Consider the following 19,103-nt stretch of genomic DNA (forward strand, 5'->3'; position numbering starts at 1 on the left):
TAACATGCAGTTTTATTGACCATAGCACACAGAAGTCTGATTGTGAAGGAGGAGTGTTTTCAATGAAAGTGGAGTTATTTTAGCTGCAGACGTGTTTACATTTCTGTGGTTTAGTCTATAACTTTCTCTTTTTCTTGCTTCAGAATTCTGCTCCATGAAGCAAAGCCCTTAGCTCCCAGACATTCCAAAAAGTCTGCCAAAATAATAGAAAAAAAAAAGAGAGGGAAGAAAAAACACACAGAGACCCCCAAGTCTGGGTCAGGCTCAGGGTTGTAAGTGGGCATCACCAGTATGCCCCCTCTCCACACAATTTCCAGTTTAAAGAAAAAAGAAAAGAAAAGCCCTTCAGGGCTCCATTTCCTGTTTGCTGGGGAAAAAATAGGATGGGTCTAAGCAGCTGAGTTTAGAAACCGCCTTCTCCAGGACCTATAGATTCCAAGAGGTTCTTTAACCCTAGAGATGCCAAAATGAAATCACTGATATGAAAATCTACCATTCCACACTCCCCAAGGAAGTACCTCTCTTTTAAGTGGACGACCTTCACAAACTACAAATGCATTCCTAGGAAATTTCTTGAACAAACAGGCACACCATGGTAGATGGGATGCAAGCCCATCTCTCCATAGGTGGCCAGGAGAAGATACCAATAAAAATAAATATCGAAAACAGATTAAGTTTCTGAGAAGCATGCAATCCTTTTCTTTCTGAGGATGCGGTACAAAACAGCAGAATGCATATTAAAAAGTGCATATTTAGTAATAGGGTTATGTCAGTTTTCACAACCTGTGCTAGAATCAAAATTGGCAGAATTGTTTGACTCCTTTGAATTGCTCGCTAGTATCGCAGAAGTCACAGTATTGCCATTCACGTGATCTTAAAAAATATTCAACCTGCCTCCCCCCTAAACTATCAAGTGCATATTTCGGTTCCTATTCTTCAGAACTATTCTCCAAAGATTCCAGATCCAAGAAACCTCACTGTATTTAGAAATCTTCCTCTTAGCCACTCATGTCCAAAACTCACCACAGAGAGCCTTTGTGGTTTAGGGGAGTGCTTTAAAGTGAATAGATTCTCAACCTGACCAATGAGGTCCGCAGTCCACGGCAATGACTCTGCTTTGTAATACATTACCCTAGCAAAGTTCCTTCAACATCATCACTTGTACTGAATACTCTAATAATATAGAACAATGCTGAAAGTAATATAATGTGTGCTAACTGACAAAGGAGCTTGCTTTATGAATTAAGAACTGTACTTTCATAGTAGAACATGATTTCAACAGCCCGTTACCACTGTTGAGAACAGAAAAAGTGAGTTCAGAAAAACCACAATATTTGAAACAATGTCATCTGTGGCTCACCCTTGCTACTCTCTCCCATTCCCCCAAATATACCACACAGAGAGAGGAGGAGGGGTGGGGGGGGAGGAGAGGAGAAGGGAGAGAGAGAATTGCATAAAAGACAAAATCACATACTAAGCCCACTCTCAAAGCTGAGGTTATTAACGTTGAAAAATCTTAGAACCCAGAATCCCAGAGTTTCACAAAGTTAGGACACCATCTCCTCCAACTGACTGTATCTTGCAGTTGCAGTTAGGAAGTTCTTTCTATTGTCTAATGTAATCCCCACCTTCTACCACAGCATTCCGTTGAGTCTGGTCCATAATCAAGGTCAAGTAGTGGGAAGTCAATTTCAGCTAGTTAAATCAATTGAGTTAATTTGAGAGGCCAACAGAACACAAGTAATGGAGATACATTCACCATCTATCTGTGCTGCAAGACAGATAGGAAATATGGTCATTCTAAGTTCATAAAATACAATATAAAAGGAAGGATTTTATAAAAACACCGCTTGACACATTGCACAAGAATTAGTATTTTTAAGTATTTCATACATGAGATAATCTTTCTATGTAAAGTTTTGTGGTCGACTTAATTCTTTTTGAAATCCCTTTTATCCAAAAGATGTTTTGGATTAATTTAAGTATTTGTTACTGGAGAATGTCAAGCTCTTGTTCAATGAAATGTCCTGAATTGGGTTGTCACACCTGTTAAATATAAGCCTCCTTTTCTTTTGATATTCTGAGAAGGGCCTTAAAAGGTTTACATCCTTCAATATGGAGATTTAATTGCTTTACCTATAATAAAAAATAATCCCTATAAAATTCAGATTGTGGATATTTCAAAGCTGAAAGAACTATTGGATTGGGATGTAAAGGTTGCAGTTCAAAAAGCCTTCCACGTTTAATATCACGTGCGTGGAGTTATGAGTTATAAACTCCTGGTTATCATTTTGTAAGGTCTGGCCTTTGTAGTCCTCGCAGGGAGCGTCTTTGAGCTTACTTTATGGCTTAGCAGTTCTGTGTGTGCACGTGTTAAATATGGAAAGGGGAGCGTATCCCCCTGCGGTAAAGGCTCTCAAGGGAGGAAGTCTCAGATTCAGTTTTAAATGAGGTACTGGAGTGAGGTTCGCCACACTGACACTTTTCACATCTTGGGTGAGCTCAGACCTGGCGAGAAGCCCTCCTGAGGAACAGCCCTGGTTTGAGAAAGGAGACAGTATGTGTGCTTCGGCCACTGGCCATTTCCCACTGTTCAAGCCCTGAGCATCTTCAGTGTTTCTCGGGGCTTCCAGAGCCCACCCCCAGCCCCCCACCATAGCCTCCACTCAATCAATTGGGACCTTCTTTTCATCCTGGAGGTGGGTTGGATGGGGGTCCTACCATTCCCTTGGGGCAACCCAAGACAGGAAAGGGAGGAGAATAAGCGTTAGAATTCTAGAGTTAGGGTCCTAAATGTAGCTTCCCTGGGGGCCCTCTCCCCACCACCATCCTCATCCCATTCCCTGACTTTCTTCATTATTGTAAGTGAACACGAGAGGGCAGAGGTGTAAATTCTCTTGGGAGAGTCTTCAACCCACCACAAAAGCATCCCCGCTATCACCAGGATCTTTTATCATCAGCTGCTAAGAAGTCAGTTTTATGCGCTCCTTACCCTCCTAGACAAACTAATTTCATGCAACACTCTTATCCTCTGAAGCACTTTTTCAATCGCCGTCAGATGTAGTTTAAGCCTGCAGTATACACAGCAGTTCTTAATAACACGTGGTGACCACAAACTGCTCCATAAAATTGCATAATGCATAATTCCTATCAACTTGCATAATGCACACGATGAGCTGATATGAAACACATTGTACATCTGTCAGTGAGCTTTGGTGACAAAGGTTATACAAAATGGATCGGGAGACTGTATTTGCATTTTTAAAATGGAATTACATAGGACACATCAGGAGATTTGCTGCAGCTCTTCTGATGATTATACTTACACTTATTTGCTTGTGAGCTTCACATACATACTGTGACACTAATTCTGTCAATGAATAGTTTCGTCATGTACGTTTTCATCAATGGGATTACTCATGAGTGCGAAAATAGTTGCATTTTTAGAAAATGGACACAACTTCTCAGTGATTTTTTTTTGTATTGATAATGACCTTAGCATAACAGTGCCTCAATGCAAATAAAATCCATGTCTTAATGACTTTCTTTTGTATCCTACAATAGAAAATTATTATTCTATGATTATGGGTGACCTGATATAATTTAAATGGGTGAAAAGTCTATTTCAGATAAAATACACAGACAATTGACAAGGAATGAGTGAGAAGAGGAATCCAGCACTTACCAGCCTTATGACCTTGGGCAAGTCACTGGCCTCTTGACTGAAATCTCAATTTTCTTATCTATTAACTGAGGGTACTAGAGTGGATGACCTCAGATAGGCTAAACAAAGGAACTCCCAGGGGAGAATTTGGGTTATTCATCTTTATCTCCCTGCTTTTTGCATTGTGACTAACTGATTAACTGAGGGCACATATTAGAAATTACACCTCTCTTCAATAAGCCCTGAGCACGCACCTCCTGCTTCTCTCCCGTGCACCCACGCAGGGAGAACAGCACCCTCTGGGCAGAGGTTCCCTTACAGTCCAGGCGTGGGTGGAGAACTGAGGTCTACACAGCAGTGATCAGAGCCCTGCCTCTACGTCAAAACCCCCTGGCAGCTTCAAAAATAATGCCATCCTCCTGACCCCATCTCAGACCGTGTGAATCAGAATCTTGGGGGACAAGGAGGTCTATGGCGCCAATACAGATGTTTGAAACTCCTCAGGTCGTTGGCATGGACCTCCAGGGTCAATGATCACAGCTGTTGAAATGACAGTCATTCACTGAATAAGGAAGGAAGTCCAGAATCTCTATCTAATGAGATAATTCTAGAAAATGCGCTTCAAAGATGAACTCTGTCCCCCAAAAACAGTTGTCTGGCCAGACTGCCCTCCTTCTGTGTTTAGTGTCAATCTTCACTCAGTCCCAAAATCCTAGAACCTTAGGACTTCTTCCTCATTTTGCCCCTGTTTCCTGGAATGTTCTTCCTTTCTTCATTGTGGTCTACCATTCAACAGGCATGTTTATCATGCAGGTACCGTTCAGTCACTTATGCAGTAGGAACAAGGCCTGAGGCACTCCAAGTTCAAAGGGCTCCAATGTGAGTCAAGACTCAGACCCAGATCTTGGGAGTTTTCACTGTGTGGCCAGTTCATCACCCTTCCTTATTCAAAGTCTCCTTCTGGACCCCTCTTGACCAGCCCTGAGCCTAATTTAATTCCCGCCCTCCAGCAAGCCTTCCCAGCCTTGGGACAGCACCACTTTCTTGTAACTGCATCATTCACACCTTGGAACTCAATAAGAATTGACCTTTGAACCTGCCCATCATTTGGCCCCTAGCTAAACGGTCACCATCGGCCGTACTGAGTCACCACAGCTCCCATGGACAGCTGCTTTGTCTATTCCCAGGGTCCAGGCCTCTCACTTGAGCTTCTATAGCCTCTGGCCACGGAGGCTGTCTCCTAACTGCCCACCCACTCCCTGGCACTATACCAAGTACCATCTGGCCAAAGGGCCTTCACCTCATCACACCACAGCTGGCTTCAGAAACCTTCAGGAGCACGTCTTGCCCGTTGGGTAGATTCCAGATGCATTTCTAGCGCACCAGGTGAGAATTTGGAAATCATGGACAAGCCTTGCAGAGGGCAATCTCTTCACCTCCATGTCTACCTACCTGCATGGAGGGGGAAGGGGGATTAAGATTTGTTGCAGAAGAAACTAAAGGTAGAAGATGCTGACATGCAAGTAGGATTAAGGGGCAGGACAAGAGCTCCCTTCTCGAAGACCCTCGGCCCTTATCGGCTCTGCACTGGCCTGGAGGACCCCGCTCGGGGAGTCCTCCCACGGTGGCGGAGATTAGAATTCTCTTGGCCATCAAGATTTAGCTGGGCATTTGGATTCAGGAGAGGAGAGCATAATATAGGGGAAAGCCCACCCCCTTCTGAGGCCCATGGATTGGTGAGAGATAAAGGGAGGAGTCGTGAATAAGAAAGTCTGGGTCCCTATTGCCTCATTCTTTTTCTGTGCAGAGATGCAGGGATGTGAGGCCAACGGTGGGGAAAAGGGGGTTCTGACACCCAATCCCTAATGAGGGACCTGGAAGCTCCCACGCCCCAGAGTCCAGGGCGACAGAGGGGGACTCACATGTCCCCCCCTGTGGCGTGGATTCTGAATTGTGATCCCCGGAGCCCACGTGGTGAGGTAAGATCACTGTCTCCATGGGAAGTTAACCTCTGGGCTCACAGGCCAGGTGGAGGTTTCCGCCAAGCCTCGGAGGTGCCCAGAAGGGGTCTGAACAGTGGGCCCCACCAGCCACAGGCTCTGGTCACAAGGCTGCCAGCAGGGTGAGTGACAACCAGGAGGATAAGGGGCCTTCCCCTGAAACCTTAGGGTTTATGTCTGAGAGCCCCATCTCTACCAGAAGACAGTGCTACTCCAAGTGTGGTCCCTGGATGGGTACCAGTCTGTGAAAGACTGGATGAGTACCAGTCTTTGGGAAGACCAGGGAGGCCTAGCTCTGCCTAGAGAAACTGTTTAATTTATTGGGTCAGGCTAGAAGTGCTAAACCAGACCTACTCATAAAGCAAATATTTTTCCCGCTAACCAGCAGGTGGGACAGAGGAGGGAGCTCAGAGTCACTGAAGAAATCCCCTTTCTCTGAACATGTAAATCGTGGCATGAATTAAGATTTGCGGTTCCTTGACATAGGTATTTGTTTTACATAGATATTGACCCACAATCTGGGTCCAGGTTTTCTTTGTGATTTGATACCCATCACTTCCTTACATGAATCTCTCAATATACCCAGTCTCCTCTCCCACTCTTTTTTAACCGTGCACAGCCTACCATTTTCATTTTCGTAGCATCAAGCACAACGTTGGAAAGATAGTCCATCTTACAAATGTCTGTTGATTCACGGACCTTTAGCATCACATCCTAAATCTCACACACTTGTGACTTAACTCACCTCCTGGTACCTAAATATGATCAACGCAGTCTACGCCCTGCCCTGGACCCCACCGACCCCTCCAGCTCACCCGTAGTGTGGTGGACCATTTCCTCCTGCATCCACAGTTTCTGTCTGAGCCTCTCTGGCTGCTTGGAGAAGCCTTCTCTGGGGTGCCCAGAGCTTGCTCAGCCCTTGTGCAAGGCAGCCCAGGAGTGCCGGGGAGGCACAGATCCCAGCCCTCAACCATGAGGGGTGGCACGTGGTGGGCCAATGTCCCAGCTCAGAGACACAGCTCTGAAGCATAGTCTACACAGCTCCTCAGATGGTTTCCATGCATTGGGCCCTAACTGCCCATTGGTGCAGAAACCACCTCCAGAGCACGTTCTTTTCATTGGTTTGCCCTCCCCCATCCCTCTTGCCCACTCCCTCACTCTTGCTTGCTGGGATCACTTTCCAGATAAACTTCTTGAAGCCAAACCCCTGTCTCAAGTCTGCGTTTGATGGGAGCCATACAAAAACATCACCAAGGGGCCGTTTGTTGTCCACGTGTGCCCTGACCCTCATCCTGCCACTGTCAGTACAGAGCAGACCTGTGGACCTGATCCAGGGGCGGACCGAGGCCCAGGCGGTACAGCCAGCATTCGGCTCTAGAACCCAGAATGAGCCAGAAGGCCACGTCTGTGGAGAATTGGACCTTGAGAGACTTGGGGCCGCACCCTCTCACAACCTGACTGGTGAGGATGCTGTTGGCAAAGAAGGTGGCATCTCTGCCACTGTCTAAAAATGCCCAAAGCTCCCTGTTATCCTGGATAACCTCACCCTTCCAACCATCACCACCAAGGCAAACAGCACAACCCTCTCCCCTCACAGAAAGAAGTCCTGGGAGGTCAGGGTAAAATGCACGCGGTGTCACCTGCATCGCCCACGGGTGACCCGGACCGCATGACTCATGGTGTCAGAGGAAAAGAGCCCCACCTGGCACAGAGCACAGCCCACAGGGCAACACAGACCCACTGGGCACTGAGAACGTAGGTGCTCATCTCTCTGTGAACGTCAGAGAGAACGTGCTGGCAGAGAGCATCGCACAGGGCAGTCGGCAGTCGTGGCTGTTTCCCACGCCGCCCCTCGCACAGGCCAGGCTGCACCGTGTCCATCTTGGTTCACACACTTGTCCACTACGGAGCTCAGCACGGGACACTGATGACATCTGCCTCTGTCTCCGGCCAAACAGGCAGGCTGCTTGCTGCTTGGTTTTGTCGTGTTTATCTTAGTACTCTCAGAGCCTGGCACATGGCAGATATTGAATAAATGTTTTTTAAATTGGGTTGAAAGGAATTAAATTGGATCTGCTTTGGCTTGGATTAAAATACACTGGCGCAAAGAACAAAGCGCAATGTAGTTTGTGTGAGTTGTTCGAGAGATAGATGACGATAGATAGATAGACAATAGATAGATGATAGATAGATAGATGATAGATGTGATAGATGGTAGATAGATATGATAGATAGATATGATAGATGATAGCTAGATAGATATGATAGATGGCAAATAGATATGATAGATGGTAGATAGATATGATAGATAATTGATAGACATGATAGATAGGTAGATAGATATGATAGACAATAGATAGATGATAGATATGATAGATAGAATAATATATGATAGATAGAATAGATGATAGATAGATATAAATGATAGATAAAAATATAGAAAGATAGATAACTGATAGAGTGATATAAATGATAGATAAAAAGATAGAAAGATAAATGATTGATAGTTGATAGATAGATATTTATTAGATAGATGATTGATAGATAGAAAATAGATGATTGATGGATAAATAGATGATGATAGATAGATAGGAAGAATAAATACTTCTGTGGGAACACACACTCTCTTCCAAATGTGTCTAAGTTGAGGCAGGCCAATTTCTGTTCATTCCATTAATCAATCAGGTCCAGAGTTCTGTTCATTGATGACGAGGTTCAGCAGACAATCCCAAATCATCACCGTGGAAAGACAACCCCAGAACCCCGGGCCTCACAGCCCAGTTCCAAAGAAAAGAAAACGTGAACCTTTTCTCCAAAGCGTTCAGTTCTAAAGAGTGGTTTTCCCTGTGGGTATTGTTTCTAGGCCGGCACACGAGAGCCAAATTGCTAATGAATAGGCAGCCTTAGTTGTCCATTTACTCTTGGCAATTAAGATGAAAGTTACATACTTTTTATGATCTCCCCCGGCGAGCGGGTATAAGCCCGCCCGTGGCAGCTCTGCCTCCCCCCAGCCTTGCCATTTCCCACCGCCTGTGCGGCCACTCCTGGGACTGAGCCCCTTTCATGAGCTCCAGCGGAGCCCCGCCAGCCCCCAGGTCCCACCGCGGGCCACATTGCCTCAGACCAGACCACGTCTGTTGAGCTAGCTGTCTGTTTCTATGGGGGCTATCACCAAATTAGTTACATTCTTTCACCACTAAAGTCACTGGGATTTTTTTTTTTTTTAACAATCCTTGGAAATGATCCCAGTTTAAGAAGGAATGAAACTCAACATTCAGCCAAATACAACTTTTGAATAATTTAAATGAGTGCTACTTAAGTCTTCTGAAAACAACTCCAACCCTGTGTTCTCTGATGTGAACAGAAAAAAAAAAAAAAAAAATTATGCACCAGCATGCAGAATTTGAGCCCATGCAGATGGCATGCTTTGCACCATAGGCTGTTGTTCCTGTCTTGGCAGAAGTGCTTCTATGACTGGCACTGCGGAGGGCTCCACGCCCGTCCGTTTGGCAAATTGGGTCTCGGGTTTTGCCGTGGCGAGATCTCTAAATTCTATTACAGTGAAATGCATCATCAGACTTTCCTGGGGTTTCATTTCTCCTCATTTTAAATGAATACATCAGAGTCTGAGTTACAGCCAGAAGCCATGTTTCTCAGCCTCTGTTTGGCCAAAATGTCCTCTCACTTCCAGGACAATCTGTGGTGGTCATTTGACACGTAAAGACAGAGTAGAGCATTTAGATATTTTCCAGAGAAAAATAAAGCTTAATCAAAAATTGCCTTTCTCTCAGCCGTGAGCACAGCACCACATAAAGAAACACCCAACAAGATGACTTGCTTCCCATGCACTTGCGACGCGCTGGGCAGACGTAAAAGAGAAATTCAAGAGATTATTGCCCCCTGTGCCCACAACACACGCTTTCCCATGCCTGGTGCAATGCGCAGTACAAAGATGTAGAACTAAATGATCCCAGTTTTCCCGAGCTCACTTCCTTATAAGGAAATTAAGTCGCCTACACAAGAATCTACAAAAAGGGTATGTAAAATAAGGGCTATAGAAGTAAGGCAGAGTATTATTGCAGAGTTTAGCTGCAGGCGAAATCTTTTCTGACCTCGGGAACCTAGGTGGGCTTCCTGTAAGCGGTTCAAACTGAGATGTATTGCCTTTGTGCTTTCTTCATTCCACTGAAAGCGGATTAGGCACCAATTGGAGAAGCACACATCCATTTAAGCACCTAGTGAGTGTATGCATCATGCCAGGCACTAAGGATGAAAAGACGATATGCCTTCTGCCCTCCAGGAATTCACGGTGTGATGGGGGAGAGAGGTATGCAAACTCATCCTTGCAGAGGACTGTGCTAAGTGTAATGAGAGAGAGAAATGGACTCAGTTCAGAAGAGTCACTGGGGTGAACTCAGATGCAATAACAGATTAGATAAGATCTCATTCGATCATTCAGCAGAGCTATTTAATTTTAAGTAGATGCAAACTATAGCCATCTAGGAAGCTGTATTTAGATGTCCAAGCAAAATCACAGCAAGGCAGATGACAACTATTGATACAAACATTATAAATAAAATCACTGTGTGAATGAACAGGAGTCAAAGCAGATAAATCTTGGAATACAAATTCCATAGATTAAAGTTAAACCCTGCTTTATAGACATATTATTATCCTAATCAGATAAAATCCAAACATACACATTTAAATTAGGAGTAAAGGAATAAAATGTATTCGACACAATGTATACGGCACGTATTTGGATTTTTGTTGTGTTTATTGATTCAAGATTTGGGAATTCAACCCATGTTCTATAATCTAAGCATGAATTTGCATGGTCTTCCGTAAAAGGCCAGCAGTGCCTCCTAAAGAGTTTATAATGTTTTTAAGGAAACATTTAGTGCTGGGGTCTAGCACTATTAAGAAAATTGGTTATAAATTCAAAAGTGAAATTATGTTGTGGGGTGTTCCCGGACCTCCTTGGCCCACAAAAATCTCTTATTCAAGGTGTCAGAAACCCCCTTCTTCTCTTACTGTTTGTCTCTTTCTGCCTCATACAGCTGGCTTTTCATTTCTCAGCTGTAAGGACTTTGGTCTTTTTGCTGAGGTTGAGGAGTTTTCAAAATCTAGTCAATTCTCCCCCTTTCTCTAGTTCTCAAGTTCTCTGGAACACTGGTAAATGCAGGAATTTTTAAAGTGTTGTTGGATCATTCATTTCAGCTTAGTGGCTGCTGAATCGTCTTTGAAACAATTAAGATACAGTTGATTTTCTACAGCCTACATAGTACCAATGTATAAAGCAGATTTTTTAAAAAGTCAGCAAATTAACCGTTTCTGAAGATTTGAAAATTCTACCCAAGTTCTATAATATAAGGATGATTTTGCATATTTTTAGTAAAAGGCTAGCAGTAATCCCTAAAGAGTTTATAACACAAACTACACCTAGGTTCTCAGGTTTTAAATCTCTAGTTAACAGCCCCATGGGTACCACTCTGTGGGGTGTATTTTAAAATAGACTAGAGAGGGGAGACAGAAAAAGAAAATATACAGAAGCATTTGAATTTTCTTATCATTTACTTATTTGAAGCTTATTTTCATACTGTGTGTTCACTACTTCTGTTTTGCTTTGTTTCAGTGAAAACTGAAACCCATCTTCAGCTTTCTGAGAAAATATTATTTTATTTTTGATACCCAATAAACAGCACTATTTTATTCATCCTTTTCTTTAAAAATGATTTTCTATATTATTATCTTTGTCTGTTAATCACATACGGAAGCAGCTTGGTAAACAGAAGAATATGAGCTTCATCTCCATAGAAACTGCAGAAGTTTTGGATAAGATTAAACAAGGCAGCTTTAAACAACCAAAGCGTGAATCCATCCCAGCCCTTGTTGGTCAAATCACATGGACCTTCAACTACCTGTCTCATCTTTTTAATAAGCATCTCATCTTATTAAATAAATTCACTAATAATACAGGTTTTTTTAAGTCTAAGTTTTAAAAAATGACTTTTTTACTCCCCCACCAGAACAGGATACATAAAAATTCTTACAATTAATAAATGGCATTAGTGTCATAAGAATTTCTCCATTTTCTTCTATTAAGTGACTAGATTTTAACCTGAGTTATCAGCACACTCAACAAGATAGGCCCCTGGTAATAGAATGAAATGATTTTTTCACTCCCCAAAAGCCCTTTTATAAGACAATGTACATTTCAGCAACGGCGTCAATAACGGCGTTGTTGTTCCCCGCCTCTCTTCCTACCCTTCGCTGCCCCAGCTCCAAACTGCACCACACCTCTCTAGAAATACTCTCTTTCTTAATGAAAACCATATTTAAAAAAAAAAAAAAAAAAAAAAAAAAAAGGTTTGCATGACCCGCTGAAACGCCTGGACAATCTTTAATGCCAGCTTCAGATGACACGTGTCTTATGAAAGTCTGGGGCCCCTGCTTGTCTGGCAGAGCGAGCTCTGTCCCACATCTTTATGAGAAAGAGGGACAAAACTTCTGTTTTTGGCATTTTATGTTGGAGTCTGTTTTAAGTGAGGAGGAAAAAAAGTAGCAACGTAGAGTCTAGACAGAAGAGATGGGGGTGAAATCTGGAAGCCATTCACCCGACGAGGGCAGCGGCAGCCCGTCGGCAGCGGGGATCGCCTTACACTGCCTAATTACACATGAAAAATGTACACATCATTTCTCTCAACTGCTTGGAAAAATAGATGCTCAGATGACGCTTTTGGACTGTGGCGACTGAACCAGCCGTATATATTCTGGACGTGGGATATCTTCCTCCCTGCGTTCTGCAATGTGATTTTTTTTTTTCAGGAAAGCTGGGATCCCTCTCAGCAGCCCCCCCCCCAAAAAATGTTCATCGTGTTCTAAATTTGGCAAGTGGTCACATTCTATGAAGAATATTTAGATGTGAAAGTAGGTTATATGTGTGATGAAATGAGACACATTTCTATTCTAAAGACTTGCTCAAGAGTAAGATGAAGACTCTTGAGGTCCGAAGGCTTATTTTAGGATCTAATTTACGGTCTGAGTTGATTTGTTGTTACAATGATAACTTCTAAATCATTAGCTTGGCCTGCTCGCACAATCACAGCCTTCTTGCTGGGCATGGTTCTACATTTTAGGCAGGGTAATGATTTTTTAAGAATCCTTTAATATAGTGTCTTTTCCCAAGACTTCAAAGCATTTTTCAGATATTAACACTTGGTCACATAATATTCTTGGGACCTGAGGACGGAGATGGGGCTGTAGCCAGGAGCTGAATCTGCAGAGGGTGCTGTGTACGGGCTTTGATGCCATGGAGTGTCTTCATGCAGAGGAATGAAAAGGGGAGTGGGACTTAGACCTTATCCTTACCTAGTGTGTGTGTGTGTGTGTGTGTGTGTGTGTGTGTTAAAGAGAGACAGAGACAGAGAGACAGACAGAGACAGAAACAGAGACACAGAGAAAAAGAGAGATAGAGAGAGAGAAAATGACTGGCTCATAAAATGAGAAATGAAATACGTTTCAGTGACTTGCCCAAGTTCACACAGTGGCCTTCATGATAGAGACCAAAATAAAGTAATTCCTATTGTCTCCTTTACATTCTCCAGCCTCCACTAAGGAAACTAAACAGAAGAAAGTATTTCATGAGAATAACAGGATACATGATCTGCCGACATGGATAACTTTTTTTTTACTCTTTCTACATTTTCCTTCCTACCAGCATCCTTTCTGCAAATCTTTGCTTTGGACTTAGAGACTCATTCGTCACTACAGTTTAATGTTCTGTTTGAACCTGATAGGAAAATTTGATCATCTGTCTTTATGAATTTAGTGTTTGTCCAAAATAGGAAGGCTCTGTCTAGATTAGGGACTTGGGTGCCCAGGAGTGGCAGCTGGCTTTGTAACCACTTCCACGCAGGTGTCCTCACCCTGACAACCAGGGAAGGGCAAGGTCATGTGTCTCCCTCTGTGACAGCAGCAAATCCTGGGAGGACACAAGGGGCCTTCGTGGTGTTTAGTGGGAAGAGTTGGGGCTGGAACGGAAAGAGAATTGGAGGGAAGGGATGGGAGAGCTGACGGAAAGGCCTGGATAAGGGAAAGGTTTAGCTCCTTCATGCCAAGGCCAAGGTCACCCTTGGCCCAAGTCCCAGGCCCTACCTGCAGCGAGGTTGAATGGGAGGGACCGAGGTTTCTGGTCTGACGGAGACCTTTTCCTGCCCACAGCCAAGGTTCCATCCTCTATCTCAATGGGACCCTCAACCCCACAGACAAGAACCCCTTCCTCTGTGTGTCGTGGATCCCCTCGGCTCTCTGGTAACACCTGTGGACTGCTCCTCAGGAAATGTTTCTAAATTCATAAAATAGAACACATAGGATCTCAAAGCAAATCAATGACATTGCCATCAGATATCAAAATAGTACAAAAATAAATTTGTGGTCGACATGCTTCTTTATTAACTTGTTAAATAAAATGATCTAGTGGTGTCCCTGATAGTTATAATATGAGCAAAAAACAGATACCAAGATATCTGCAACACCTATAATATGCCCTGAAAACATGTGAATGGTATCAGTGACAAAATCACAAATCCTGCTAATGATCATGGGGAGAGCTTAGCTCATGTATAAGTCAAGAAAATGCTAAACATCAGTGAGGCCGTGGTGAAAATGGGGATCATTTTTTTTTTGTCATCCAAGTTCATCAACACCAGGTTACTAACCAGAGCCTTAGGGAGAACTCTTCTAAAAATCCCTCGAGCAATAGCCCCACTCTGACACCCCCCCTGCCCCGAGGAGGGGGCAGTAGAGAGTCACACGCTCACAGCCTCCCCCCCCGCCCCCCCACAGGCCCAAGAGAACACCCTCACTTTCAGCCTCAGGCAGCCTTCTTTTTTTTTTTTTTTTTCAATTGAAGTATAGTTGATATACAATGTTTCAGGTGTCAAGCAAGGTGATTCAGTTATACATAACTTCTTTTCCATTATAGGTTATTACAAGATATTGACTAGAGTTCCCTGTGCTCTACAGTAGGTCCTTGTTGGTTCTCTACTTTATATCTAGTCGTGTGTATCCCTAATTAATACACCCCACACATTTCCCCGCTGGTGACCAGCAATGGAGAAAACAAATTCTGGCTCTTGTGGAGTGTGCATTTGATGTTGCATGGAGGGGGAGATAGACCACAAAGTGATAAACAGGTGCCAGGTGAGGAACGCTGAAGTAAGACCAGGCAGGTGAGGGGTCAGAGAGGCCGTGGAGGGGCAGAGATGAGGGAAGCCCTTGGATAAAGCGACTGCTGCACAGAGCTGAAGGAAGGAAGGGAAGATGGCAGACAGATATTTGAGGAGGGGTCACGCGAGGCAGGTTTGGAGAACGGCAGGGACCCAGGAAGGGTGGAGCCTCGTGGACAGTGGTCAAGGTGCCAGGTGCGCTGGGTCACCTCGTGGAAGGCTCCCTGGGGATTGCAGGGAGCAGGGACAGTGGGCCACCAAGGCGGACGCTGCTGCAGCGGTGCTGGCAGAGTCGGTGAGTCTGGACCAGAAGGAGGAAGGGTCTAGAAACACTTCCCTGACTCTGATTCAGGGCTGACTCTGTTACCCCACCAGGACTCAGGGGTGATGCTGGTGGTGGCAGCGGCAAAACACCAAAGATGAGGAGCCCCTTCTAACATTAGATTCTGTGTGCCCTGCAGTAAGGATTGTTGAGTAAACTGGGGCAACCCCTGCCATTGACCACGCACTGTGTAGCCACTGGAAACACACCAGAGGGTGATACCCACACGGGTGCTTCACTGATCAAAATTCATCCAACTGTGCACACTTCATTTTTGCTTACATAAATCATGCTCCATTAATAAATAGCAAATTGATTAATTTAAAAAATTAAGTCTAGTCCAAGCCTTGTGCAAGCCTCTGAATTCCCCTGGTCCTCTGTTTCTGATTTCAGCAACAGTAATAGCTAACACTTACATTGTCTTTGCAATGTGACCACCACTCTTCTGAACATTTGCATAGGTTAATTCAGTTAATCATCAGATAGATACAATTAATATCTTCATGTTGCTGGTGAGGAATCGGAGGCGCAGAAATTTCATGAGATTAAGCCAGTTTCTGGCAAGAGAGTAAGTGGCAAAGCCATAAGCATCCTTGCCCTCCCTCACAAGGCAATTCCAAGAACCAAACGAGAAGCAGATACCAAAGGGCTCTGAAGAGGGCCAGGGGCCTGGACCAGCGAGCAGTAACCACATCTGGCCAGAATGCCCCCTTCAAGGACAAATTCCTATTTGTCTGTGGAGTTAGGAATCACTGGTCAGTGGTCAGAATCCAACCAAGGTCCTAAGAATGATAGCCACCCCTCAACTTCCCTCCAGGAAACGAATAATTACCTTAATCCCCTGTCCTAAGAGGTCTGTTTTCCATCCTCAGAATCATCACTTTTGTTCTTTTCTGAATTGTATCCAATTTTCCTACACCCCTCTACAATTTTTTTGGAACACCCTTGACCTTCAAAGAAAGTTTGAAATAGTTTACAATGAAAGACACCTGCCGTAAGACCTGCAATAAACAAGCCAGTTTATCAGAAGATTTTGACACCCAGGAGTGACATATTCATTTTACCAAAACCCTGGCTTAGATGCCAAACTTAGATCCCAAGTGTTTAAGACACCAATGCTGAAATGTTTCTGTTATGAGACCAGAGGTCCAGCGGGCTAGGGAGGTGGGTCAGTGATATGGAGGTTGCCATCCAGGATGGTTTTGGAGGTCGTGGCCCCCTGAAGTCTCCAGGAGAACCCAAGGCCTCCAGCCTCCTACCCCAGCTGGGGGCTCCACTTTTTAAGTGACCACTGGCAGGCTTGACTCTGGCCAGGCAGCTGCCTTAGGGCCACACGGCGTGACTGCAGAGGCCAATGCCTCCTTCACCAGGTTGGCAGGGTGCAGTGTGAAGGGCAAAGGGAGACCCCAAAAGGAATTCTGCTTCTACCATGAAGCTGTGCAACGTGGGACAAGTTCCTTAAGCTCTCTGGGCTTTATTCTCCTTTTCTATAAAATGGAGATAGTAATACCTCGCTCCTAGGGTTTCTGAAAATCAGAGGTGATAAGAAGTAAAATGCCTGACTGTACTAAGAGTTCCCCAACAGCACCCTGTGTGATGATGGTGGAAATTGACACCCCGTGTTCCATCCCAAGGTGTGCTTTCCAAGGGCCAGAACTTGGGTTTCCACAGTTGTCACTTACAGGCAGACACAGAGAGAGTGAGCTGACATTTCAGGCCTTTCCCACAAGCAGATTTTCACATCCGAGAGCGTCAGAGATTGGATCACTCAGGCTGATGGGGAGGAAGAGGAAAGAGCATCACAGCACGGGAGGTACAGAAGGCAAGTCAGCTGAGCTGACATCCTGCCTGGGAGAACACGCCCCCTGGCAGCCCTGAGAAATAGCTCCCATGACTGCTGCTTTTGGGCGTTTACTGAAAAGCTCCACCTGACCAGGGGGAAGCTGGTGGGTTTAGCCAGAGATAACCCTGCAGTCCTCTCTCTGGACCCTCAACAGTGCCTCAGTAAATCTTAACAGTGCTGAAGTCTTAGGGCCAATCATGTTTTTTTCTTGTACTGTTTTAATTCCAGTACACATAAGCCCAAATTTAAAAAAAAAAGAATGAAATAGATGTTAAGTACTGACATGGCAGTGTATCCACTATTTGCCATGAGATGGCAAACAAAATTAGTGAGTTGCATACAAAAGACGTTATCCGTGTATATGTGTGGTATGTTTCGTATGTTTGACTCTGCATATATATATATTTTTTAATAAATTTATTTATTTATTTATTTTTGGTGCATTGGGTCTTCGTTGTTGCATGCGGGCTTTTCTCTAGTTGTGGCGAGCAGAGGCTACTCTTCGTTGCGGTGCGCGGGCTTCTCATTGCAGTGGCTTCTCTTGTTGCAGAGCACAGGCTCTAGGCACACGGGCTTCAGTAGTTGTGGCTCGTGAGCTCTAGAGCGCAGGCTCGGTAGTTGTGGCTCACGGGCTTAGTTGCTCCGCAGCATGTGGAATCTTTCCGGACCAGGGCTCGAACCCATGTCCCTTGCATTGGCAGGCAGATTCTCAACCACTGCACCACCAGGGAAGCCCAACTCTGCATATTTTTAATGTGGAAGAATGAATGGATATATCCCCAATGTTGAACAATGATTATCGCCCGGGAATGGTATTAAAGATGGTACTCTCCTCTGTTCTTTATACACTTCTGAACTGCTGATTTGTTTCTTACATGTTTGAATTTTATAATTAAAAAAAATTTTTTTAATGACACCTATCAGAACTCCAGTCTTTTTTGTTCAATCACAGAACCAGAGGTTGTTATAGAGTTGGAAATGACTGTGGGGATTGCAGTGCATCTACCTTCGTGATTTCCCCCTTTCTCTTCCTGCTGGAAGGGGTTTTATCTCATTGTTGGGCAGCCCCGCTCTCCCTGGGTGCAGAGTCTAACTCAGTGATCCTGGAGGAAGAGGGGCACCCTCTCCCAGGAAAACACTCAGTATCTGAGCCCTTACAGGTGGAGAGATGATGTCTGGGGGGGGTCGTACGCCCCAGCTTAAGAACCTCTGGCCAGCTGTCTTGGGGGACCTGCACACTGAAGGGCCCTCTGTCCTTCTGTCCGTCTTATTCCAAACCTTGGAGGTTATTGCTCTGACCCACTGGAGGGCATCCTTCCCAAGCTGTCTGAAACCATCCATTTCAAATGCCACTTTGGCTTGCTTGTGGAAGAGCCATTGAAAACTTCCAAATGTTGGGTGACTAGCCAGTCTGCTTTTCAAATGGCAGTCATACATATAGGATGGGGCGAGGGAAGGCCCGCAGGGCCGGGGACCAGCCTGCAGTAAGAATAATTTACAAGCTCTTCAGAATGTCCCTGGACTTTTAGCTCTGCCCTGTTCCTCCTACTATGCTTCTCTGACTTAATCTGTGGGTCCTGCTGCCCTTTTTTTGAACAGCCATCCAGCCTGTCTGTACTTTCCTCTTCATTCCCCTTTCCTCTGTATCTCTCCCACTCCCCCATATCTCTTCCTGTTTTCCCTTTTATCTTCCTTCCCCAAACTCTTTACTAACGAGAATGTGGAATGAAAACACTGGTTTCTGTATATTGGATTAAAAATAATGCTTTTAATTTTTTAACTTTTCAAAATTATTTTTCCAACATCTCAAATGATTCGAATTTTTTTTTTCTCCTAATGGCCCTTGATGGATTTTTTTGTAACTATTGTGATTTGATTGCTCATTGCATTTCTTTCTTTATTTTTAATCCACCTTATCTCAAAATCTTCATTGGGTGATTTTTAAAAATCTATATTTACGCCTTTCAAAAAACGATTCTTTACTCAAGGCTTAAAGATTTAGTAGAACAATAATGTGTGACATCCGTTACTGAGAATAAGAATA

Source organism: Balaenoptera acutorostrata, chromosome 4, assembly GCF_949987535.1.
Source record: "Balaenoptera acutorostrata chromosome 4, mBalAcu1.1, whole genome shotgun sequence".
NCBI classification, from domain to species: Eukaryota; Metazoa; Chordata; class Mammalia; order Artiodactyla; family Balaenopteridae; genus Balaenoptera; species Balaenoptera acutorostrata.